The sequence below is a fragment of the Salmo trutta genome, chromosome 12 (assembly GCF_901001165.1).
Source record: "Salmo trutta chromosome 12, fSalTru1.1, whole genome shotgun sequence".
Classification (NCBI taxonomy): Eukaryota; Metazoa; Chordata; class Actinopteri; order Salmoniformes; family Salmonidae; genus Salmo; species Salmo trutta.
In genome coordinates this window covers 58,683,301-58,701,714 of record NC_042968.1, presented here as the reverse complement: position 1 = coordinate 58,701,714, position 18,414 = coordinate 58,683,301, and the positions used below count along the sequence as shown (strand labels likewise).

The window sequence follows — 18,414 nt, the reverse complement described above, 5'->3', positions numbered from 1 at the left end:
AGCCGCCAGAGCTGCCCTCCGGTCCAGAGCCGCCCGCCGATCCGGCGCCGCCAGAGTCGCCCGCCGGTCCGGGGCCCGCGGCGAGGGTCTGCGTCCCGCCCCTGAGCCGCCACCGCGGATAGATGCCCACCCGGACCCTTCCCTAGAGGTTTAGGTTTTGCAGCCGGAGTCTGCACCATTGGGGGGGGGTACTGTCACGCCCTGGCCATAGAGAGGGTTTTATTCTCTATTTTGGTTAGGACAGGGTGTGACTAGGGTGGGCATTCTATGTCCTTTTTTCTATGTTTTGTATTTCTTTTTTTTGGCCTTGTATGGCTCTCAATCAGGGACAGCTGTACATCGTTGTTGCTGATTGGGAGCCATACTTAGGTAACTTGTTTTCCTTTGGGTTTTATCGGTGGTTTATTTCTGTTTAGTAATTATTACCTGACAGAACTGATTGGCTAGCGGTTTGTGTTTCTTTGCTTCAGTGTTCAGATCTAATACATTCATGATGAGCACTAACCACACTGCGCCTTGGTCTACTCCCTTCAACAGCCATTACACATATTTGTGGTTTTTGGTGGTAAGTTTAGCTATTTACAAAAGCAAAAGGCACATAAAATATTGTAGCCTACACCTCACGGACAGCTATGTGTTCCACAATAATTCACTGTTGCCTTCTTTTTCAGGTATCATGGCTCGAGATTTCTTTGAGGAAGAAATCATCAAGAGATATGCTGGACCCTATGTCAGAGAGATGATTATGGGACCACATCATTTCTTTCAAGGTAGGATTATAGCAATATTTTGATATGTTTAGGCATATTTACATGTATATTTTTACTATTGTACCTAATGTTAGCTTTTAGGCTAAATAAAAATGTTCTTCTCCAAATGCAGGCAATGACCCAAACCAAATTGAGGGATTTTCACACCTACAGCAGCTGGGCAATGGACAGTTGCATGTCAATTCATAAACCATGTGCTATGGAATCTCTTCCCAACTATTTTGCAATCTATATGGCTCTCCGATTTTCACACCTACAGTAGCCGAGCTATGAAGAGTCTATTGTCCTGCTAATAGGAAACATTGTTTGCATGATGGGCTACACCTGCTACAGTACTACAGTACTAGTGAAAACCTGTTTTCAAAATGCCTCCAGCTGTACATCACTACTGTAAATAAAAACACAGCATCTTGTTTACATTCTTTATTGTAACCACAATGTCACAAATAATTTGTATTTACCTTTCCAATTACATTTAGAGTTTCGGATTTACAAATGTGCGCTGTGGGAATATCTAATAATAATAATCGCTTGGTAAATAAGGATGCATAATGAAAGGAGAATGACATGCGCAAGAGACGGTGGAAATAGTTTTCCTTTTAGAGACTATAATACTGTACATGGCATCTAGGTCATTTTAGTTTCTCTCAGAATAAAATACTTAGTTTTACAACATTTTTAGTAAGTAATATGCTACAGTCACGTTCCAGCTTGTTCTGATCAAGTAGAAACAAAAAAATATGTTTATTTCTTCATTTTTTTATTTAGTGGCACCACAAATGTGAATTAATATTTACAAAAGAATTGACCAAACAAAACAAAATACATAATTGCAACAAAAATATTACTGAACCTATATTTAATTAGGCAAGTCAGTTCTTATTTAGATTGACGGCCTACCCCTGCAAAACCCAGATGACGCTGGGCGTTGTGCGCCGCCCTATCGGACTCCCAATCCCGGCCAGATGTGATATAGCCAGGATTCAAATCAGGGACTATAGTGGTGCCTCTTGCACTGAGATGCAGTGCCTTAGAACACTGCGCCACTCGGGACCATGACCATGTCTGTTCTCTTGTTTTGTATTGTTCTGTAGTTTCGACCCAGTGATTCATCTGACAAACAAAAAAATGTGCATCCTGCAGGCCAGGCACGGATCAAAGCTGGCGAGAGTATTTGTATCATTATTTTATTAACGAAAGCATAAAGATGTTGATGAAGAAGCCACATTTGCCTTGTGATCCATCCCAGTTGGTATTCTGTGGAACCCTGCGAAAGTGAGGGATTGTAATCTGAATAAAGGTCAAAATAATATTTATAAAGGCTAAAATATTTATTTCTGTTTTTGGAGGACGAGAAACCAAAAGCTCACCATGCCTATTTTTTGGGCAAGGATATCCCAGCCGGCCAAACCCTCCCCTAACCCGGACGACACTGGCCAATTGTGCATCGCCACATGGGTCTCCTGGTCATGGCCAGTACAGGTATCGAACCAGCATCTGTAGCAAAGCAGTTTGCACTGCGATGCAGTGTCTTAGACCACTGCGCCACTCAGGAGGCCCCATCCACCGTTTTTAATGCTGATCAATTGCCTTGCACAAAGAATCAAACTACATAGAGGTGTTGGCAAGAGTCTATTGTCCTGCTAATACTCCATAATGGGATATTATAATACAAGGTGTCCAGGTCAGGATAACCAAAACATTTCTTTATTAAAGACTATCAGAAAGAATTTTGGCACTTATTTATTTTGATCCAAAGTCATGAATGTGTCACGATTTCCGCCGAAGTCGGCTCCTCTCCTTGCTCGGGCGGCGTTCGGCGGTCGACGTCACCGGCTTTCTAGCCATCGCTGCTTTATTTTTCATTTATCCATTTGTTTTCTCTTGTTCCCTGCACACATGGTTTTCATTCCACAATCAATCATGTCTTTGTGTGAAATTGTTTTGTGTTACGTGTCAATTTTGACGCACTTATTGCATGTTTTGTCACGAGGATGTTTATTTGTTTGAACATAATTATTGTGACTGTGCATTTTGCACTTTTGCCATTTGGCTGGAGGTTTTGAGGCAGTGTCAACCGTCTGTTGGTTTCTCCTGCCTCAATAAAGTGTGCGCCTGTTCACAACTCTCTGCTCTCCTGCCCTTGACTCCGCTCCCAGTATGCACACCATTGACAGAATGAGTGAGTCACTCAGCTTTATGTAGGTGCCGAGGTTATATGACTACTCCATCAACTTGATTATTTAGCAGACATCACTTGCTTATATTCAGTCAACACATGTATCTTAAGAATATCATGGAATATAATTGAACATTTTTGTTTCTCTTAGAATACAGATCTTAGTGTAACAACAGTTTAAGTAAGTAATACTGACGAGTGGAAACCCCAAAAATACATGTAATTTTCTTGGTGTGTGCGTGCTGGACAGAGGAATATGAATTCTTACATTATTGTTCTAAGTTCAACCACCTTCTTCATCCTCATCATTCAGTTCATTGAAATTCAATTTTGAAGTTGTGCACAATTTTCAGTTTCAACTTGATTTGTCGCCCATTCATTGTCAGAGACACATTAGCGCCTTGGGTCCCAACAACATAATCAGTGCTCTAACTCCCCCTTGAGCTGGTCTGGAGCAATGAAGCAGTGATGCAGGGTACCATATTAAACCACAAATTACCTCTAAATCCCGCAGCATCATCTCAAAACTTTTAGTTGATCAACCACTGTACATCCAGAGGTCCATCCATGGCTTGCTTTTTCTGTGGATGGTCAACAGTACCAGTGGACTAGGACTCCTATGGGCCTTCATAATAGTCCTTCGATTTACCATCAGACATTGCGGCGAAATCTCCAAGATCTCCCTCCGATGTCATATGTTGTCATACAATATGTTGATGATATATTGTTGGTGTCAGAAGATGAGGCATCACATGCAAAGGATCTAAAATCATTGTTAGACCACTTGCATGCCAAAGGACATAAAGCTAGCCCTGATGAGGCCCAACTCATGCAATCACAGGTTATCTACCTCGGTCAACTGGTCTCACAGGGAAAAAGAGAGATGACACAAAGTTGTACTGTTGCCATACAAGCTGCCAAGGAGCCCACTACTATTAAAGAACTTCGCTCTTTCATGGGCTTGTGCAACTACAACAGATGCTGGGTGGACTCCTTTACCAAAATCTCACAATCCCTTAACTTGTTGGGGCTAGGGGGCAGTATTTACACGGCCGGATAAAAAACGTACCCGATTTAATCTGGTTACTAATCCTACCCAGTAACTAGAATATGCATATACTTATTATATATGGATAGAAAACACCCTAACGTTTCTAAAACTGTTTGAATGGTGTCTGTGAGTATAACAGAACTCCTATGGCAGGCAAAAACCTGAGAAGGTTTCATGCAGGAAGTGGCCTGTCTGACAAGGTGTTGTTGTTCTTGCTTCTGTTTATTGAAGAGTCAGGATCTTAGCTGTAACGTGACAATTCCTACGGCTCCAATAGGCTCTCAGAGCCCGGGAAAAACCTGAACGATGACGAGGCAGCCTCAGGCTGAAACACATTATCGCCTTTTCCAAGTGGCCCATCAGAGGACAATGGAATTAGACGCGTGCCCGATTCGACCCCGTGCAGTATTTTCCTTTGGCTGTTTAGCTAATTGCAGATTCCCGGTCGGAATATTATCGCTTTTTTACGAGAATAATGGCATAAAAATTGATTTTAAACAGCGGTTGACATGCTTCGAAGAACGGTAATGGAATATTTAGAAATTTTTTGTCACGTTATGCGCCATGCGCACGACCGTGATTTACCATTCTGATAGTGTCTAGAACGCACGAACAAAACGTCGCTGATGGAACATAACTATGAATTATTTGGGACCAAACCTACATTTGTTATTGAAGTAGAAGTCCTGGGAGTGCATTCTGACGAAGAACAGGAAAGGTAAGACCATTTTTCTTATAGGAAATGTGATTTTGGTGAAGGCTAAACTGGGTGGGTGTCTAAATAGCTAGCTCGTGATGCCGGGCTATCTACTCAGAATATTGCAAAATGTGCTTAATCCGAAAAGCTATTTTAAAATCGGACATATCGAGTGCATAGAGGAGTAATGTATCTATAATTCTTAAAATAATTGTTATGCTTTTTGTGAACGTTTATCGTGAGTAATTTAGTAAATTGTTAGTAAATTCCCCGGAAGTTTGCGGGGGGTATGCTTTTTCTGAACGTCACATGCTAATGTAAAAAGCTGGTTTTTGATATAAATATGAACTTGATTGAACAGACATGCATGTATTGTATAACATAATGTCCTAGGTGTGTCATCTGATGAAGATCATCAAAGGTTAGTGCTGCATTTAGCTGTGGTTTTGGTTTTTGTGACATTATATGCTAGCTTGAAAAATGGGTGTCTGATTATTTCTGGCTGGGTACTCTGCTGACATAATCTAATGTTTTGCTTTCGTTGTAAAGCCTTTTTGAAATCGGACAGTGTGGTTAGATTAACCTCTCTAGTACATGTGGGACGAACTCGTCCCACCTACGTAACAGCCACTGAAATCCAGTGGCGCGATTTTTGAATCGTTAGAAATGCTATAACTTCAATTTCTCAAACATATGACTATTTCACAGCTATTTAAAGACAAGAATCTCGTTAATCTAACCCCACTGTCCGATTTCAAAAAGGCTTTACAACAAAAGCAAAACATTAGATTATGTTAGCAGAGTACCCAGCCAGAAATAATCACACAGCCATTTTTCAAGCTAGCATATCATGTCACATAAACCCAAACCACAGCTAAATGCAGCACTAACCTTTTATAATCTTCATCAGATGACACACCTAGGACATTGTGTTATACAATACATGCATGTCTGTTCAATCAAGTTCATATTTATATCAAAAACCAGCTTTTTACATTAGCATGTGACGTTCAGAAAAAGCATAACCACCGCAAACTTCCGGTGAATTTACTAACAGTTTGCTAAATTACTCACGATAAACGTTCACAAAAAGCATAACAATTATTTTAAGAATTATAGATACATTACCCCTCTATGCACTCGATATGTCCGATTTTAAAATAGCTTTTCGGATGAAGCACATTTTGCAATAATGTAAGTACATAGCCCGGCGTTACAGGGCTAGCTATTTAGATACCCACCCAGTTCAGCCTCCACCAAAATCACATTTCCTATAAGAAAAATGTTCTTACCTTGCTTGTTCTTCATCAGAATACACTGCCAGGACTTCTACTTCAATAACAAATGTTGGTTTGGTCCCAAATAATCCATCGTTATGTTCCAACAGCGACGTTTTGTTCGTGAGTTCTAGAATGCTTTTTCGCGGTGTCGCGCATGGCGCATTGGCGTGTCAAAAATGTCTAAATATTCCATTACCGTACTTCGAAGCATGTCAACCGCTGTTTAAAAACCAATTTTTATGCCATTTATGTCATAGAGAAGTGTTAATATTCCGACCGGGAGTATGCATTGAGCCTAAACAGCCGAATAAAATTTCTCCTCAGAAGCGACTCATGCACGCGCATCATTGAAAGGTCCTCCGAGCATCCACTTACAAAAGGCGATAATATATTTCAACCTGAGGTTCCCTCGTAAACCTTCAGTTATTTCGCGGGCTCTGAGAGCCTATTGGAGCCCTGGGAATTGTCACGTTACAGCTAAGATCCTTACTTTTCAATAAAAAGAGGTAAGACGCACGACTCCTTGTCAGACAGGGTACTTCCTGCTTGAAACCTTGTCAGGTTTTGCCTGCCATAGGAGTTCTGTTATACTCACAGACACCATTCAAACAGTTTTAGAAAATTCAGAGTGTTTTCTATCCAAACCTGAACAATAATATGCATATTCTAGCTTCTGAGTTGGTGTAGGAGGCCGTTAAAAATGGGAACATATTTTTTCCAAAATTCTCAATACTGCCCCCTATACCAAACAGGTTAACGAGAGTCTTGTCTTTAAATAGCTGTAAAATAGTCATATGTTTGAGAAATTGAAGTAATAGCATTTCAAAGGTTTTGAAAATCGCGCCACAGGATTACACTGCTGTTTAAAATCAATTTTTATGCAATTTATCTCGTAGAAAAGCGATAATATTCCGACCGGGAATCTGCAATTAGCTAAACAGCCGAAGGAAAATACAGCACGGGGTCGAATCGCGCACGCGCCTAATTCTATTGTCCTCTGATGGGACACTTGGAAAAGGGGATTCTGTGTTTCACTCATTGCAAGGCAGAGCCTTGACCTTGAATGCCCAGCATCATGTCCGGAGGAAACCTGGCACCATCCCTAGGGTGAAGTTCGGTGGTGGCAGCGTCATGCTGCGGGGGGATGTTTTTCAGCAGCAGGGACTGGAAGACTAGTCAGGATCGAGGGAAAGATGAACAGAGCAAAGTACAGAAAGATCCTTGATGAAAATCTGTTCCTGTAATGGGTGCGTGCTGGTGGCAGGGAAGTCAGGCGCAGGAGAACGAACTTGGTATAAACGGAGTCGTTTAACCTCTCTGGCGCATGTGGGACGAACTCGTCCCACCTACGTAACAGCCACTGAAATCCAGTGGCGCGATTTTTGAATCGTTAGAAATACTATTACTTCAATTTCTCAAACATATGACTATTTTACAGCTATTTAAAGACAAGAATCTCGTTAATCTAACCCCACTGTCCGATTTCAAAAAGGCTTTACAACGAAAGCAAAACATTAGATTATGTCAGCAGAGTGCCCAGCCAGAAATAATCAGACACCCATTTTTCAAGCTAGCATATCATGTCACATAAACCCAAACCACAGCTAAATGCAGCACTAACCTTTTATGATCTTCATCAGATGACACACCTAGGACATTGTGTTATACAATACATGCATGTCTGTTCAATCAAGTTCATATTTATATAAAAAAAAAGCTTTTTACATTAGCATGTGACGTTCAGAACTAGCATAACCCCCGCAAACTTCCGGGGAATTTACTAACAGTTTGCTAAATTACTCACGATAAACGTTCACAAAAAGCATAACAATTATTTTAAGAATTATAGATACATTACTCCTCTATGCACTCGATATGTCCGATTTTAAAATAGCTTTTCGGATGAAGCACATTTTGCAATAATCTAAGTACATAGCCCGGCATCACAGGGCTAGCTATTTAGACACCCACCTAGGTCAGCCTCCACCAAAATCACATTTCCTATAAGAAAAATGTTCTTACCTTGCTTGTTCTTCATCAGAATACACTGCCAGGACTTCTACTTCAATAACAAATGTTGGTTTGGTCCCAAATAATCCATCGTTATATCCAAACAGCGACGTTTTGTTCGTGAGTTCTAGACACTATCAGAATGCTTCATCACGGTCTTGCGCATGGCGCATTGGCGTGACAAAAAATGTCTAAATATTCCATTACCGTACTTCGAAGCATGTCAACCGCTGTTTAAAACCTGTTTGGTATAGGGGGCAGTATTGAGAATTTTGGAAAAAATATGTTCCCATTTTTAACGGCCTCCTACACCAACTCAGAAGCTAGAATATGCATATTATTGTTCAGGTTTGGATAGAAAACACTCTGAATTTTCTAAAACTGTTTGAATGGTGTCTGTGAGTATAACAGAACTCCTATGGCAGGCAAAAACCTGACAAGGCTTCAAGCAGGAAGTACCCTGTCTGACAAGGAGTCGTGCGTCTTACCTCTTTTTATTGAAAAGTAAGGATCTTAGCTGTAACGTGACAATTCCCAGGGCTCCAATAGGCTCTCAGAGCCCGCGAAATAACTGAAGGTTTACGAGGGAACCTCAGGTTGAAATATATTATCGCCTTTTGTAAGTGGATGCTCGGAGGACCTTTCAATGATGCGCGTGCATGAGTCGCTTCTGAGGAGAAATTTTATTCGGCTGTTTAGGCTCAATGCATACTCCCGGTCGGAATATTAACACTTCTCTATGACATAAATGGCATAAAAATTGGTTTTAAACAGCGGTTGACATGCTTCGAAGTACGGTAATGGAATATTTAGACATTTTTGACACGCCAATGCGCCATGCGCGACACCGCGAAAAAGCATTCTAGAACTCACGAACAAAACGTCGCTGTTGGAACATAACGATGGATTATTTGGGACCAAACCAACATTTGTTATTGAAGTAGAAGTCCTGGCAGTGTATTCTGATGAAGAACAAGCAAGGTAAGAACATCTTTCTTATAGGAAATGTGATTTTGGTGGATGCTGACCTGGGTGGGTATCTAAATAGCTAGCCCTGTAATGCCGGGCTATGTACTTAGATTATTGCAAATGTGCTTCATCCGAAAAGCTATTTTAAAATCGGACATATCGAGTGCATAGAGGGGTAATGTATCTATAATTCTTAAAATAATTGTTATGCTTTTTGTGAACGTTTATCGTGAGTAATTTAGCAAACTGTTAGTAAATTCACCGGAAGTTTGCGGTGGTTATGCTTTTTCTGAACGTCACATGCTAATGTAAAAAGCTGGTTTTTGATATAAATATGAACTTGATTGAACAGACATGCATGTATTGTATAACACAATGTCCTAGGTGTGTCATCTGATGAAGATTATAAAAGGTTAGTGCTGCATTTAGCTGTGGTTTGGGTTTATGTGACATGATATGCTAGCTTGAAAAATGGCTGTGTGATTATTTCTGGCTGGGTACTCTGCTGACATAATCTAATGTTTTGCTTTTGTTGTAAAGCCTTTTTGAAATCGGACAGTGGGGTTAGATTAACGAGATTCTTGTCTTTAAATAGCTGTGAAATAGTCATATGTTTGAGAAATTGAAGTTATAGCATTTCTAACGATTCAAAAATCGCGCCACTGGATTTCAGTGGCTGTTACGTAGGTGGGACGAGTTCGTCCCACATGTACTAGAGAGGTTAAAACCAATTTTTATGCCATTTATCTTGTAGAAAAGGGATAACATTCCGACCGGGAATATGCATTGAGCCTAAACAGCCGAATAAAATTTCTCCTCAGGAGCGAATCGTGCACGCGCCTCATTCAAAGGTCCTCTGAGCCGCCACTTACCAAAGCCGATAATGTGTTTCAGCCTGAGGCTCCCTCGTCAACCTTCAGGTATTTCCCGGGTTCTGAGAGCCTATCGGAGCCCTGGGAATTGTCACGTTACAGCTAAGATCCTTACTTTTCAATAAACAGATGCAAGACGCACGACTCCTTGTCAGACAGGGTACTTCCTGCTTGAAACCTTGTCAGGTTTTTGCCTGCCATAGGAGTTCTGTTATACTCACAGACACCATTCAAACAGTTTTAGAAAATTCAGAGTGTTTTCTATCCAAACCTGAACAATAATATGCATATTCTAGCTTCTGAGTTGGTGTAGGAGGCAGTTAAAAATGGGCACATATTTTTTCCAAAATTCTCAATACTGCCCCCTATCCCCAACAGGTTTTAATAAGTGATCACAAAACTCCAAAATATCCAAAATAATAAAAGTGGGTACAAAACCCGTCGCACAGCAGAACTTAACTTGCACATAACATACAATCAAACAATCACCGACAAGGACATGAGGGGAAACAGAGGGTTAAATACACAACATGTAATTGATGGGATTGTAACCAGGTGTGAAGGAAGACAAGACAAAACCAATGGAAAATGAAAAATGGATCAGCGATGGCTAGAAGGTCGGTGACATCGACCGCCGAACACCGCCCAAACAAGGAGAGGGACTGACTTCGGTGGAAGTCGTGACAGCTCCAGAACAATCAGGACCTCTGACTGAGGCGAAGGTTCACCTTCCAACAGGACAATGACACTAAGCACACAGCCAAGACAACGCAGGAGTGGCTTCGGGACAAGCTGCACAGCCAGACCCCGAACTTGAGCCTGATCTAACATCTCTGGAGAGACCTGAACATAGTTGTGTGGCTACGTTCCCCATCCAACCTGACAGAGCTTGAGAGGATCTGCAGAGAAAAATCAGAGAAACTCCCCAAATACAGGTGTACCAAGCTTGTAGCGTCATACCCAAGAAGACTCAAGGCTGTAATCGCTGCCAAAGGTGCTTCAAGAAAGTACTGAGTAAATGGTCTGAATAGAGTGAACTGGAGATGAAACACCATGACACATGTACATGACATTCCCACTATCAATCAAATTTAACTCTGATTACACGAAAGTGTTATTAATGCCTTAAATAATCAGCCTTTAATGAACTTCATGGTGATATAAAAGAGTAATGACACTGGCTTGTACAGCAGCACAGTAGGCTATGCGCTATGCGTTGGTACTCTACCCATCTTAAGAATGATTCATATAGTGTTTCTGCTCTGGTGTCATGTTGGATACTATAAGACGGCACCATTACTTCTGGTGCCACATACTAACTACATTATGTTTGAGTTTTGGAGTGGGTCCCAAATAGCACCATATTTCCTCTTCTCCTCCCCAGTTTTTCCACATCTGTCATTCATTCTCTCGTTTCACACTTTATCTCACCATATTATATTTTGCAGACTGCGGTGGTCTTGGTAATAACATAGACTAACCTCTTCCATAGGTGCACTATGGATTGCAATTATAACTACAGTAATTATATTCTCAGAGTATTTCACGTAGGGTAGAGAGGACCAAGTGGCCATACAGTATATCAATGGTCTTATAACAACACACTAACCCTAAGAATTATTAAGAGAAAATACACTTGTTTCTGTATGGACAGACAGCAATGCTAACCAAATTGAGGGCCAAAACCGAATATGTGAAGGGAGAAGTAAAAGCCAAAGTGAAGGCCTACCTCTTGAGAAAGGGGCCAAAAGTATTTGGTTAAATCGTGATTTTTTTTATGCTCAAAGTGCTTTACATTGTATTGGAGAACATTTTGTGATCCACCTCCAATATGTAGCGCCCATCCAAGCTCAGATGTGATTGGATGGGTGGTAAGTTAGAAGTGGTAAGACGTCCGTCCTCCTTCCCCTCCCTCCAACTTTCCTTTCCTACAGATCTGTAAAGAGAATGTATAGCATAAATCCAATACATTTAAATTGCCATCAATGTGAAAATTAGAGATGAAATTTTCCCTGTGCTGGGCCTATAATATGCCTTCATGTGCAGAGAAAAAAATATTGGTGAAAAGGGAAAAAAATGACAACCAGGCTCCAAGGGCCTCCCTCATTCGTTATTATTACCTTTAGATGAAAAATACAAATGCTACCCATGAGGCAAAGCAAAGAGACAGTTATTCCCTGACATTTGAGGAAGTAGGGGGAGATAACCATTATCAGTGAATACCTTTCTCCTCACCATTACCGGTAACTCTCAAACAAACATAGTATACTATATACAGTATGGCTGACTTAAAGGACATATCGTTTCTAATGACCAAATTTCCTTTTTCCATCTGTAGTTTCTCTTTGTTTTCTCTAGGCTATTGATCATGACATAAAGGTGTCAACGGGAACAAACACACATGCAGCAGCGGGATTTCCACACACTAATCGAAGCCACCAAGACAAAGGCACACATGCTGAAGAGCCTCTGGAGAACTAGGCTGTTACCATGGAAATGCCATGGCTAGATCATGTAAGCGTTTCTATATCACGTAAGTTTCATATAGCCACTACAACATGACTGGTTAGGTGCAAGTTGGCTGTCGAAAGAATTATTGCATCTGAGCTTTTAGAGTGTCCTTTTCAATATTTTTTTTTTTTTTTAGGTGCAACTTCAACCTCAAACCGCTAACCCTCTACGCACCTCCATACTCTGCTCTGGACTGGTTCAGCAACCTCATAAACATGGGCACTCAATAGCCATGCAGCACTACAACCTGTTTCACAACAACTTCCGACAGTTAGTCAGAACATGACCTCTGCGTTGCGAACCATGACTTTGGGGTGACGATCAAAATCAACATCCTGTAACCCTGAGGAGGGACAGAGAAACTAGACAGAGTATAGCCCTCTCTCTCTCACCGCCTTTCTTTCTCCCCATCTCTCTGCCTCTCTCTCCCCAATTCGCCCTCTCTCTACATACTACCTCTCTATCCATCTCTCAACTTTATAACCACTCATATCTGCCAGAATGCAGCTGTGTTTGGGATAATTAAGTGAGCGCTTAGCTCTCAAACCCCCCCACATCCTATATGTAAGTGGGGCCAACTGATGCCCAAGTGTGTCTGCATTTGTGAATCAGAGACGGTGTGTCAAATACCATAAATAAATAATAAGCCAACCAAGACGGAAAACAGGGAGCCACCTCCCAACTCACATACTGATTAAAAACCGACTCGACTAATGAGAGACCACATGCACGCACACAAACATACCGGATGAAAACACACACACACACGCACACATGCACCCATGCCCATACACACTCAAAGCACATAACTGTACATTATTTGATGAAAGTATTTTTGGGGCCTTACTGCTATTTGCCCATACAAATGCATTGAATAACAGATTCACAACATGGAACAACAGATGAAGGACACCCCCCCCCAAAAAAAATCATAATATACTGTACTTGCATTCATTTTTCAACTGATACTGGGGGACCTTCAGACAACTCTTGTGAGGCCTGTGGGCGTCCCAGAGCAAAACATGTACATGTACCGACATTATGTGTTCATGAGTCTCACCTTTCCACAAAGGGGTCATATTAGTGTGTATCCCAAACTGTTCGGACGCTACAGACAATGTTTTGAGAAGACCAATTTTTGGGATGTCTCATGGTCTGACAAACACTGCTCTAGCTCTGTCACCTTTCACCGCAGATGCTGAAGTGCGACATCGGCGTATGCCGTGGATTGAGGTACATACAATGCAAAACAACAATTTTTGAATTATGCTAATTCGATTTCCTGCGGGGATGTGAGCATTGACTCTGGGCGTTTAAAACATTGTATGTTAAAATCACTGTTTGTGTTTGTGTGTAACAGTGGCGGAAGGTGCCATTCAATATTAAGGAGGACACATTTTTTTATGAGCATGGCCGTATTTTGTTTACAGCATATTGGATGACTGTCATTCATACCTGTTTTCCATTCACCCAGCTCAATGTAACATTAATAGGTTTAGGTTACTATATGATACTCGAAATTGCCCTATAGCCAACATGAAGTTGCTACAACCTAGCCTACAAATGAAAGTTTATAACGTAGGTGCGCAGTTCGAGAGACACATTGGAGTAACCAAGGTGACAGACAGTTACACATTCAATTCCACCTTGCACACTTCTTGCCTGCATCTAGATGATGTGGGGTGTAATCATTAGTCCAAACAAGAGTTTCTATTGGAAAATTCAGGTAGGTCCCTCCTCGTTTAAGAAATGTTTTGCAACATAATTGGAAGAATGAATACACCACTGATCACCTGCACACACAGTCACAGTTCACTTTCATAGCAGCCACATACAGCATCATCGCGTTACACGTTGTATAGTTCCTTCTAGCATCTAAGTTCTCTCCTCCTCTCACCTTTTCTCTTTGCTTGTGGACTTCAGTGCACAACAGCTGTCTGTGACCAGGCACATAAAACTGCCTACATCATTAGTTATAGTCAACAAACTAGAACTAACGCATTAGTAAATCCAAAATCCAATCAATGAGTACAATCAAGCAGTGTACAGCAAGCAGCTTAGCAGTTACACAGACTGACCCCGGTGGCAATAAATTAATAAAACCAAAAGCTTAGCTTGACTTGGAAGAGTTGTAGTGTTGGATAGCCTTAGCCAGCTAACTAACAAAAATAGCATCCCTCTCTGTTCGAGTCAGGTTGTTGAGTAGGCTAAATTAGCTGCACCAGCTAAGTAAAAGGAAACATGAGAAGAAAAATATATACAACAAAATATAGCTAGCCCTCTCCCTCTCTTTCTCTGCTGTTCTCCTTCATTTTTGAAGAAATTAATTTGTTCAAAACTGTTAAACAATAAAAAAAAAAAGTAAAACATACAATCCATCTGCAGTGAAGCCGCTCAACTATCCAAGACCCCACCACTGTCCGCCCAGAAAACCTCCCTCTTTATCCCCTATCCCCTATCCCCAAGCATTCCCATCTTCACCCCCACCGACCCACCATCCCCACCCAATCCAAACAAACTACCAACATGCCAATAACCATTAAAAATAAACAGAAAAAGAGACAAGAACAAAGGAAAACAACAACAAAACAACAATGTAAAGCAAAAGACATCAAAGACCAAATTAAAACATCAATGCCAACTGTGTGTGTTTTTCTGCACGTGAGGCAGTATTTACATGTGTGTGTGCGTGTGTGTGCGCGCATGTGTGCGTGCGCTTGCGTGGTATCAGCCTCAGGCAATAGGCATTAATATTTGTTGTTTATTTTTGTGTCTTTCTCTCTTTGAGTCAACTACTCACCACACTTTATGCACTGCAGTGCTAGCTAGCTGTAGCTTATGCTTTCAGTAGTAGATTAATTATCTGATCCTTTGATTGACTGGATAAGAGTTCATACTGCAAGAGCTCTGACAGGTTGGAGGACATCCTCTGGAAGTCGTCGTAATTACTGTATAAATCTATGGAAGGGTATGAGAACCATGAGCCGCCGAGATTTTGTATTGGAGTCAATGTACCCAAAGGAGGACGGACAATAGCTGTCCTCCAGCTAAATCATGGTGCTACCCTAGATGGTGCTGTTGAGGCAATTGTAGACCTTCATTACCAAACAGTGTGTTTTAATCAGTTATTTGGTGTTATGTACATATATTTAGTATAGTTTTATCTACAAAGGATCACTTTTTTCATGTTTCAGTACTTTTATTTTTATGAAATTCACTGAGTAAGATGGTCCTCCTCTGAAGACCCTGGACTGGTGTGTAACCAGTTGCACAGCCTTTTTTTGTTAATATCCCCAAATAATATATCTAGTTGAAGGAACATTTGAGAAGTTAAATAAACACGTTATTTACATTTTCTCACATTGGAGCTACGTTTTGGAGCTAACACTTTGAATGAAAAGTTGAGTAAACTAAAAAAGTCTGTGTAACCAGTTACTTAATAATAATTAGTACAACTAGATTTATTTTTTACAGTGTAGACAACCATCATCCTACGCTATAGAAATTCTATGACCACAGTTACCACAATGAAGTCAAAGTCATTCAAAGCCTACAGGCAGAGAACACATTTCAGACTACATTTCATCATCAGAGCCATTGGCAGTGAGTGGCTAGCTGAGTAACTACGGGTCCTAATGTTACCTCCCATGACCTCGTCATTACACAGCTGAACGGCCCGCTCACTTTTATTGGCCAATTTGAATGAAAGGTGGTAGCTAGTTGTTGGTGAGTGTGGTGAAAAGAGCCCCTACAGGCTAAAGCGCCAGAGAAGGTACAGTAATATAATAGTACAGTGTGATGCAACGACTAAAACTGCTGATACAGTGTGATGAAATAAAAATTGTGCTTATCTGATCATTGTAGAAACAGTGTAGTAATCCCTTTGGTCACCCATTACAGTTCAACACCTCCTCCGCTTCCTTCTCCAATAATTTAGATAAAGAAAACTTTTCCCTTTGGTCTTACATTGTTACCCCAGGAAATCTTAAGTCTTATGACATACAGCCGGGAAGAACTATTGGATATAAGAGCGACGTCAATTTACCAACATTACGACCAGGAATACAACTTTCCCGAAGCGGATTCTCTGTTTGGACCACTACCCAGGACAATGGATCTAATCCCAGAAGCCGACCCAAAACAATGGCAGACAGGGGCAGACAGAGCGGCCTCCTGGTCAGGCTCCATAGACGTGCACATCGCCCGCCACACCCGAGTATACTACTCGCCAATGTCCAGTCTCTTGACAACAATGTAGATGAAATTCGAGCAAGAGTTTCCTTCCAGAGAGATATCAGAGATTGTAACATTCTCTGTTTTACGGAAACATGGCTCTCTCAGGATATGTTGTCGGAATCGGTTCAGCCACCGGGCTTCTCCATGCATCGTGCCGACAGAGATAAACACCTCTCTGGGAAGAGGAAGGGCGGGGGTGTATGCTTCATGATTGACGACTCATGGTGTAATCATAACAACATACAGGAACTCAAGTCCTTCTGTTCATCCAACCTAGAATTCCTTACAATCAAATGCTGGCTATATTACCTCCCAAGAGAATTATACTCAGTTATCATCACAGCTGTGTACATTCCCCCCTCTAGCAGATACGAAGATGGCCCTCAAGGAACTTCACTGGACTCTATGTAAACTGGAAACCATATATCCTGAGGCTGCATTTATTGTGGATGGGGATTTTAACAAAGCAAATTTGAGAACAAGGCTACCTAAATTCTATCAGCATATTGATTGCACTACGAGAGGGGTTAATACACTCGATCACTGCTACTCTAACTTCCGCGATGCATACAAAGCCCTCCCCCGCTCTCTCTGCGGCAAATCCAAACATGACGCCATCTTGCTCTGATTGTCTTATAGGCAGAAACTCAAACAGGATGTACCAGTGACTAGAACCATTCAACGCTTCAAGATTGTTTTGATCACGTGGACTGGGATATGTCGCAGTCAGCCTCAGAACAACATTGATCTATACGCTGACTCGGTGAGTGAGTTCATTGTAAGGAAGTGCATTGGAGATGTTGTACCCACTGTGACTATTAAAACCTACCCTAATAAGAAACAGTGGATGGATGGCGGCATTCACGCAAAACTGAAAGCGCGAACCACCGCATTTAACCACAGAAAGAGGTCTGGGAATATGGCTGAAAATAAACAGTGTAGTTATTCCCCCAGCAAAGCCAATCAAACAAGTGAAAGTGCCACCGTCACGGCCCGCTAACAAGGCGCAGTCCTTGTTAGCGGCCCCCCCCCTTCTCTGTGGCCAACATGAGCAAAACGTTTAAACATGCTAACCCTCGCAAGGCTGTTGGCCCAGACGACATCCCTAGCCACGTCCTCAGAGCATATGCAGACCAGCTGGCTGGTATGTTTACGGACATATTCAATCGCTCCCTATCCCACTCTGCTGTCCCCACATGCTTCAAGATGGCCACGATTGTTCCTGTCCCAAGAAGGCAAAGATAACTGAACTAAATGACTACCGCCCCGTAGCACTCACTTCTGTCATTACGAAGTGCTTTGAGAGACTAGTCTAGGATCATATCACCTCCACCTTACCGGCCACCCTTGACCCACTTCAGTTTGCAACAACCTCTCACTCAATGTCAACAAAACAAAGGAGAATATTGTGGACTTCGGGAAACAGCAAAGGAAGCACCCCCCTATCCACATCGAAGGTACAGCATTGGAGAATATGGAAAGTTTTAAGTTCCTCAGCATATACATCACAGACAAACTGAAATGGTCTACCCACACAGACAGTGTGGTGAAAAGGTGCAAAGGTTCTCAGGAGGCTGAAGAAATATGGCTTGTCACCCAGAACCCTGACAAACTTTTACAGATGTATAATCGAGAGCATCCTGTCGGGCTATATCACAGCCTGGCATGGCAACTGGCATGCCCTCAACCACAAGGCTCTCCAGAGGTTGGTGCGGTCTGTACAACGCATCACCGCGGGCAAACTACCTGCCCTCCATGACACCTATAGCACCCAATGTGACAGGATGGCCAAAAAGATCATCAAGGACAACAACGACCCGAGCCACTGCATGTTCACAC

At 41.7% G+C, this 18,414-nt stretch overlaps 1 long non-coding RNA gene across 1 annotated transcript; it reads left to right on the top strand.

Annotated features, from left to right (window-relative positions):
- Positions 1-360: 360 nt before the first annotated feature.
- Positions 361-1,012, top strand: LOC115202733 (uncharacterized). Its single transcript, XR_003880035.1, has 3 exons — positions 361-565; positions 672-770; positions 883-1,012. It is a non-coding gene; the product is annotated as an uncharacterized LOC115202733 (long non-coding RNA).
- The last annotated feature ends 17,402 nt before the right edge of the window (positions 1,013-18,414 follow it).